The sequence below is a fragment of the Gossypium arboreum genome, chromosome 4, assembly GCF_025698485.1.
Source record: "Gossypium arboreum isolate Shixiya-1 chromosome 4, ASM2569848v2, whole genome shotgun sequence".
Classification (NCBI taxonomy): domain Eukaryota; kingdom Viridiplantae; phylum Streptophyta; class Magnoliopsida; order Malvales; family Malvaceae; genus Gossypium; species Gossypium arboreum.
Genome location: NC_069073.1, coordinates 75,598,943 through 75,608,672, shown reverse-complemented (window position 1 = coordinate 75,608,672; position 9,730 = coordinate 75,598,943).

Genomic DNA, 9,730 nt, shown 5'->3' with positions numbered 1-9,730 from the left:
ATCAAGTAATTCATAGTGTGTTTCGAAGATAAGAGATAGATCTTCGAACATCATGAAGACATCTTAACTAAGAAGTGTTTGGATCCCATCCAAAAAGTCATCTAAGTCTGATGATTTCCCAAACTTGAGAATTGGTAGCTTCGATGAATGGAATTTAATAAATTTCACCCCATCTATGCATGTATGACTACACATCAATCATGGTCCTTTTGGTTCCTAAGAATGGCCTTCCTAAGATGATTGGAACCTCCTTATCTGCTTCAAAGTCTAATAAAACAAAGTCTAAAATAACAAAGTCAGCAGGAAAAATAAATTTGTCTACACGTACCAATACATCCTTGATTTTCTAGATGTGCTAAGGATCAATCTACTAATTGAATCGTAATCGTAGTTGGTCTAACTTCACCTATACCCAATTTTTTGAATATGGGCATGAGCATTAGGTTGATGGTCGCACCCAAATCACATAGTGCCTTACCACAATACGTTGTTTTGATGTTGCAAGGTATGGTAAAACATCTAAGGTCCTTCATCTTTGGGGTTAGTTTATTTTTTAAATATGTGCTACATTCATTTGTCAGAGCTACCATCTCAAATTCACTAAGTCTTTATTTCTTAGATAGGATATCCTTTATAAATTTAACGTAGTTTGACATCTGCTCAAAAACTTCTACCAACGAGATGTTGATGTGAATTTGCTTGAATACGTTTAGGAACTTTTTGAACTAGACTTCCTATTTCTGCTTCTGAAGTCTTTGAGGGTAGGATGGCGGAAGATTCTTTATTTAAATTGGGCAATTTGTCTACTATGGTAGTTTTTCTTCATCTAACAAATATATTGGTTTATCATAATTAACCGGGTTAGAAGTTACCTTATCAGATTTTTCAAATTCTGGCTCTGGTGAAGCTGGATTTTCAACGGTTAGATGAACTTCCACTTTATCTTGAGTGTCACTTGGCTTCTCTTCAACTTCTATAGTACTGGGCTCTAACGTTTTCCACTCCTTAGAGTAAATGCTTTGTAGTGTTTCTTCCCCAAATTTTTTTAGTTTTTTCGTATCATTAGGAAGAGTGCCTTGTGGTCGATTTCTAAGTTTAGTTGTAAGCTACCTATTTAGTTCTCAAGATTTTTGAATATGGCTACTTGGCTTTGGATTAATGCATCATTTTTTGCTATGTATGCCTTCAACAGGTTTTCCAAACCATTGGAAGGTTCAAATTGAGTTAATTTCTGAACTTATTGGGTAAATCCAGGTGGCTAGGTTGTGTATAAGTGTTACTGGGTCCAACCCTTTTGTTACGCTAAGAAAATTTCGGGTGGTTTTGCCAAAATGGGTTATAAAAATTTGATTGAGGTCCATACCTATGTAGTAGACATATTTTGGGTTTGATGGGCAATTTTTGAACAAGTTCCCTTCCCCAAATAGACACAGGTTAAATTTTCAAATTGATTGGGTGGTTGAGCTGCAACATTGTTAAACCTATTAGTACTAAAATTTATAAGCATTAATGATATCGAAGATACCTAAGCTACAAGTGAAGTGCAGGCGTCCACTTCAGTACTCTTGCGACTTGTCTTGGAGCTTCTAAATTGGTTGGCCATTGGTAATTGTTGCTGGCAATTATCTTAATGATTTCATAAGCCTCATTGTAAGACTTAGAAAGGAGAGCACCATTAGTAAAAGCATCTACTACCATCCTCGCGTGAGCATTGAGACCATTATAGATGTCTCTAGTTGGATGCAATGCAGAATTTCGTGATGAGGGCATTATTGTAACAGTTCTCTAAATATTTCCCGCACTTCTTACAAGGACTCGTCTTCCATCTATTGGAAGGTAGTGATTTCATTCTACAACTAAACTTTCTTCCTAGGTGGGAAATATTTCATAAGGAAGCATCCTATTAACTTAAGCCATGTAGTGATAGAATCTGGTGGCAATGAGTTCAACTAGGCTCGAGCTCTATCCCTTAGTGAGTATGGGAATAACTTTAATCTTAACCAATCTTCGGGTACTCTGGCTAACTTGAAGGAATCACTCACCTCCATAATCAATCTCAAGTGAATGCGAAGATCTTCAATAGGCATTTCAATGAATTGGCCCACTGTCTGAAGTATTTGGAACATGACTAGGTTTTGCTCGAACTATTGTGCCTTGATCTCAGGTTTCCTAATTCCTAGATTAAGCTCATGAAAAAATTGCACGACATATTGTCTTAAGGATTTATCCCTATCATCAGCAATAAAGATAGGGTTTTGAGCATGATTCACTCCATTTTCTTGGGTTTGGTTTTGATTTTTGAAATTCATCTTTTCAGTCCTTCTTTGATTTGCTTGTCTTCTCCTTTCTCTGAAAGTCAGTTCTATTTCAAGATCTCCGGGGAGTAAGTCAATAATTCAACCAATACTCATAAACACCTGAAACAATCACAGAAAAAATAATTAAATTAAAATTAAATAGAAAAATAAACCAAAATGAAAAATTAATAATTTCATAAATAATGTCTTTTAAAACAGTCCTCGAAACAATGAAAAAACTCGGAACAACAAAAATGTGCAAGTGCACACAATCGTAACAAGTAATAAAGTGATAAGTATGTCAAGTTATTGTACCCACAGGGACTGTATAAGCAAATATTTATGAAATATAAATTTAAACAAATTGGTAGAGAAAAATATATTGACTTGAAAGAGGTGATCTAATAACTAAGAATCAACCAAGTCATCAACTAAAATAAGAAAATAAAATTTCAATGCACGATTTCTAAAAAAGGTTTTAATCAATATGACATAAGTGTGTTAGATTAATTTTATTCTTCAATTTGGAATTATTAAAACTATGTTCATGTTATTACGAATAATTTCATGGCGACTTAGTCTTTTGTTAACTAATGCACATACATACTTATTGAATTAATCAAAAAAAACATATTCCTATGTTGAATTAGTTAATCAATTCATAAGCAAGTATAGGACAGAGTGAATTAAATATATTTCTATATTGAACAATTTAATCACAACAATCTTACAAGTTATGCATGGCAAGAATATTGTTTAATATGACTGCTAATTTAACCCTCAATTACATTCGAAGATTAAACATGCACCAATTAGATATTGTGTCGATTAATAATAATTCCAATCCGATTAATAATTAATTCAATTATTATCTTACAATTAAAATAAAAGTATAACATAAACACATTGCCAAATTACAAAGGCCTAAAACAACACAAACACATTTTTAATAATTTAAGCAGACAGAATGCGATTAATCTAACACGAACAAGATTTAAGTCATTTTAAATTAAATTGAAGCATCAAAATAACAAACATTCATGCTTATGATCAAAAAATAAACTTAAAGGATAAAGAGAAGGGAACTAGAAAACTAATCTCAGTGATTCTCCGAAGCCAGACTAGTGTGCTCCTCTTCTTCTTTGCTTGTTCTATCGATCAAAGCCCATCACAAATGCTCGAATGCTGATGCTCCAATGGGTGTGCTAGCTCTTTCTCAAGAGGGAAATTTTGTAACAACCCTAACCCGTATCCATTTCCAGATTGGGGTTATACGGTGCCACCGATCATATTACAATTCATATAAATATGCATTTGATTTTACAGATCAAAATTACAACTTAAGCATATCCAAAACATATGTCGCATCATTAACTTCATTGACCAAATATTAGACCTATATATATATTTATATATATAAGTCATATATATACACCAAATCATACATCAATTGGAATAAATTTTCATTACTGGTCCTTTTATCCATGCATGCGGCATTAATGCGTTTGTCTATGTGAAATTCACATGTTTGCATCACAACATAATTTAAAACATGCATTTGGTTATAAGTAACCCATTTATACAAATTTTATAACTTACAATTAACTAACAATCTATATAGCCAAGCATATGTTTTGATTTCTATTCATCAACCACGTGACCCACCTTAGTCCAATTAACATCCAAATAAACATATGACTAAAACATACTAACAATGCTCATGTATATAATACGCAACTTACTCCAAAATAAAGACTACACTTAGCATTAATTACATATTAAAACAACCGACCAAAATGATCATGCAATACATGCAACACTTACCGTTTAGCAACTGAATAATTTAAACTACCATACATTCATCCATCACTTTAATTATCACATTACACATTTTCCATCAAAAACTAACTAATATGCCAAGTATATATATTATACTATTATTCTATCATAGCCGAACCTTATTACCTAAAATTACATACATATACGAAGCTTCCATTATCATTTTACCAACAATCAAGCTCAATAAAATGCTTTAGCCAAAGACATGTAAAATTAAGACTAAACGTAGCGATCAAATTCACATATATGCCACATACTAGTATGAAACACATCCAAAGCAACCAAACATATTCATGATCAATTTTACCATGCCACATACAAAACCAAAAACCAATCTTTATATAAAATCACATAGCATAATTTATAATTGTTCATAGCATACAGCATCTTAACCAAAATAGACTTAAACCATAACTAAACCAAAACCAAAATCAAGCAAGGTAGTTAAGCCATTTTCGCATGGCTAATATACAAACATTTTCAAAATAACTAACCCCAAAGCCAGCCTATACATGCCATAATTTAAGTTTAGCTTATAAGGTACCAAAATAGTGGATAGTGTGATGAACTTGGCTGACGGTCCCTGAACTTGTAGCTTGACTCCAAAATCTATAAAACATAGAAAACATAACACACAGAGTAAGCTATCACAGCTTAGTAAGTCATAAGCAAATAAATAACCCAATGATGTTATCAAATTAACTAGACTAAACCAGATTATTTTATCATTTCACATTTAGATCCAACCTTCTATATATATATATATATTCATATTAAGTAAATATAAACATATATAATTATTTCCATTTATATCATCACCTTGACCGAATATTTATATAGAAAAAATTTACACTTTATCATTTAACCTTCAAGGCGAGAATATTCATTATATACCTAGTTCACATACACAAATACAAAACTCATATGTCTTAATATAATTTCATATACATATGTTAACCATATAACCAAATAGTTATCTCATCATTTGTAGATATATACGTAAGAACTATTCATAACATGCTTACTACTCATTAACAAAACCAAATACACATATCATATAATCATATTTTCTTAATTTGCACTTTACAAGATTCATAATAAATAGCCAAGGTTTTTTTTTTTTACTTACCTTTTCTCAAGTAGGTGTCAAGTTAATTCATAACTGACATATAGCTCGTTTTACATATTCAAATCCATTATACCTTTGCTCGATGAACCATTTAGAATTGGATAGGACACTCGGATAATCACACAATTCATACAATGCCAACATCCCAGACGTGGTCTTACATGTAGTCACATATCGATGCCACTGTCCCTGACAGGATCTTACTCATAAACACATATTGGAATCACTTATTGATGCCATGGTCTTACTTGCACACACATATCGGAATCCTATGTCATGACATATGTATCCTAACTATTCCTAAGGTTTATACGAGGCTTTCGGATGTCGTAACTCGGTCGAAATGAATTCAGAAATGTAGTAACCAACCCTTTTCACATTCGGCCATAACAAATATGAATTCATACATTTCATAACAGCATGTAACTCTAGCATTTAACTACAGTTAAACACGTCTATTTGCTTATAAACTTACCTCGGACGTTGTAAAATAGAACTGGGCAGCTAGTCGACAATTTTCATTTTCCCCTGATCCAAATCCGATTTCTTTGGTTCTTGATAAATTAAGCTCATTCAAACATATTTTCTTTCAATTTAGTCCAAGAACACATAAATGGGCAAATTACCATTTTACCCTGCCATTTACCTTTTTTACAATTTAGTCCCTATTGCACAAAAGAAAAAATACACAAAATTTCAGCATACCCATGTTGAGCAGAATTTTACCCACTCTCAAACCAATCCATATATTTCATTTATTTCACATTTTAGTCCCTCAAATTATTATTTTTGCAATTTAGTCCTAATAACTCAAAATCATCAAAAACTCCAATACAAAATATGTTAATCTAAAACATATCTTTCATATTTCATCATCAAACAACAAAAATGACAAGTTCTCAACAATGGCAAACTCAAAATATTCACCAAAATAAAAAATTCAAGCATGGGTTTTGTAGTACTCGAAGCAACGATCTAAAAAAAGTAGAAATTATCAAAAACCAAACAAAAACAAACCTTGAGCTTGAATAAATGCCGAACCCTAGCTTTGTTTCTTTCTTTTTCATTGTTTTAACTTTCGATAAGAAGAACAAATGAATATAAAATGAATTTTGATAACTTATGTTTTAACATATATATTTATTATTAAATTACTTTTATAACCTTAATGAAATAATAATAAAATCTTATAATATAAGTCCATTACCGCCCCAAAAATATGTTAATGGAATATTTACAATATAAATACTTCAATTTAGAAGCCATTAGCAATTAAGTCCGCTTTTAGAAATAACGACCAAATTTTCCTTTTACGCGATTAAGTCCTTTTATTTAATCGGATACCTAAACGACAAAATTAAATCACGAAAATTTCATAGATATAAATTCACACAAACTAAACACATTAAATAATTTTTAAATATTTTTTTGACTCAAATTCGTGGTCCTAAAACCACCGTTGCAATCAAGGTCTAAATCGAGCTGTTACAACTCTCCCCCCTTAGGTATTTTTATCCCCGAAAATCTTACCGGTGAATAGGTTCGGATAACGTTCTCTCATTGCATCCTCTGGCTCCCATGTTGCTTCCTCAACTCTGTTTTTATGCCATAGTACTTTAACTAACAAAATTTTCTTATTTCGCAACTCTTTAATCTCGTGAGCCAGAATACAAATCAGTTCTTCTTCGTACGTCATATCGGGTTTAATTTCAATCTCAGACGGACTAATCACATGTGAAGGGTTAGATCGATATCTATGAAGCATCAAAACATAGAATACATTGTGGATCTTTTCTAACTCAGCTGGTAACAATAGTCTGTAAGCAACTGGCCCGATACGCTCTACAATCTCATACAACCCAATAAATCTCAGACTTAATTTGCCTTTACAACCAAATCTGAGTATTTCTTTCTATGGTGAGACTTTCAAGAAGACTTTATCTCTGATATAAAACTCTATATCTTTACGTTTCAAGTCCGCATATGATTTCTGACGATCTGATGCTACTTTTAGACTTTCACAGATCACTTTCACTTTTTGCTCAGTTTCTCTGATTAAGTCAACCCCATGTATCTTATTTTCACTGAGCTCAGTCCAGTACAATGGTGTATGACATTTAAGACCGTACAAAGCCTGATAAGGTTCTATTTTGATGCTCGATTGAAAATTGTTATTATACGCAAATTCAATCAGAGGTAGGTATCATTCCCATGTACCTTCGAACTCGAGAATGCAACATCTCAACATATCCTCAAGTATTTGAATGATTCGTTTAGACTGGCCATCTGTTTGTGAGTGGAAAGCAGTACTGAAATGTAATTTCATAACTAGTGCACCTTACAGTTTCTTCCAAAATCGTGATGTAAATCTCAAATCTCTATCCAAAACAATAGATATAGGCACACCGTGTAATCTCATAATCTGAGAAACATACAATTCAGCTAGCATATCAAGTGAGTAATCTGTACATATCAGAACAAAATTAGCCGACTTAGTTAATCTATCCATAATAACTCAGATTGAATCTTTCTTACTCGATGTCAATGGTAAACCAGATACAAAATCCATAGTAACTCTGTCGCACTTCCACTCCGGTATCATAATCGGCTGAAGCAATCCAGAAGGTACCTGATGCTCAGCTTTTACTTGTTGACAGATTAAACATTTCGAAACAAAGTCAGAAATGTCTTGTTTCATACCATGCCACCAATAAAGCTGTTTAAGATCATCATACATTTTTGTACTACCTAGGTGAATAGATAACCGAATGCTGTGAGCTTCATTCAAAACATCTAAATCAACTCTAAATTTCTCAAGACACATATCCGGTTTTTGAACCTCAAACAACCCTCAAAATCAACTTTGAATTTTGAATTAGCATCTGTATCACACTGAGTTCGTTTTGCTAATAAATCATTATCAACCTTCTGGGCATCATAAAATTGTTGAACAAGTAACGGTCTAGCTTTCAATTCAGCTACTATCAAGCCATCATCAGAAATGGCCATATGCGCATTCATTGCACGTAAAGCAAACAGTGATTTTTGGCTTAAAGTATTAGCAACCACATTAGCTTTTCCTGGGTGATATTCAATCACAAGCTCATAGTCTTTTAGCAATTATAACCATTAGCGTTGTCTCAAATTCATATCTTTTTGAGTCATCAAGTATTTCAAACTTTTGTGATCAGAATAAACATGACATTTTTCACCAAACAGACAGTGGCGCCATATTTTTAACGCGAACACAATAGCTACTAATTCTAAGTCGTGTGTCGGGTAGTTCTTTTCATGTGGCTTTAACTATCTCGAGGCATAAGCTATAACTCTGCCTTCCTACATCAAAACAGAGCCCAAACCATTTAAAGATGCATCGCTATAAATAGAAAATTCTTTACCCGATTCTGGCTGAACTAGCACTGGAGCTTCAGTCAAAAGAGCTTTCAACTGATCAAAGCTTTTCTGGCACTTCTCTGACCATTCGAACTTAACATCTTTCTGTAACAGCTTCGTCGTCAGGACTGCAATCATGGAGAAACCTTTCACGAACCGTCTATAATAACTAGCAAGCCCTAGAAAACTTCAGACTTCAGAAACATTTCTCGGAGGTTTCCAATCGAGAATAGCTGAAATTTTGCTCGGATCAACCCGAATACCTGATGCTGATACCACATGACCCAGAAAACTGACTTCAGTTAACCAAAACTCACATTTATTGAATTTCTCATACAACTGCTTATCTCGCAAAGTCTGTAACACAAGTCTCAAATGTTTGGCATGTTCAGCTTTATCACGAGAGTAGATCAAAATGTCATCTATAAACACAACCACAAACTGGTCTAGATACGGTTTGAAGATCCGATTCATTAAATCCATGAAAATAGCAGGTGCATTAGTGAGTCAGAATGGCATAACTAAAAACTTATAATGTCCATACCCCATTCGAAAAAAAGTTTTTGGCACGTCAGAGTCTTTAACTTGCAATTAATAGAAGCCTGATCTCAAAACTATCTTTGAAAACATTGTAGCCCCTTTCAGCTGATCAAACAAATCATCAATCCGCAACAACGAATATTTATTCTTTATAGTCACCTTGTTGAGCTGTCTATAATCAATGCACTTTCTCATAGTTCCATCTTTCTTTTTCACAAACAGTACTGGTACAACCCAAGGAGAGAAACTCAGTCACACGAAACCTCTATATGTCAACTCTTGTAACTGAGCTTTCAATTCTTTTAATTCTGTTGGTGCCATTCTGTACGGAGCTATGGATATCAAAGTTGTCCCAGGCATTAACTCAATACCGAACTCTACCTCCCGAATAGGTGGCAAACCTGGTAATTCTTCAAGAAATACATCTGAATACTCAGATACAACTTGTACTAGTTCAATGTTTCTTTCAGCCACTTTACTGTCAAGCACGTAGGCAGAATAAGCTTCACACCCTTTTCTCACATATTTATGA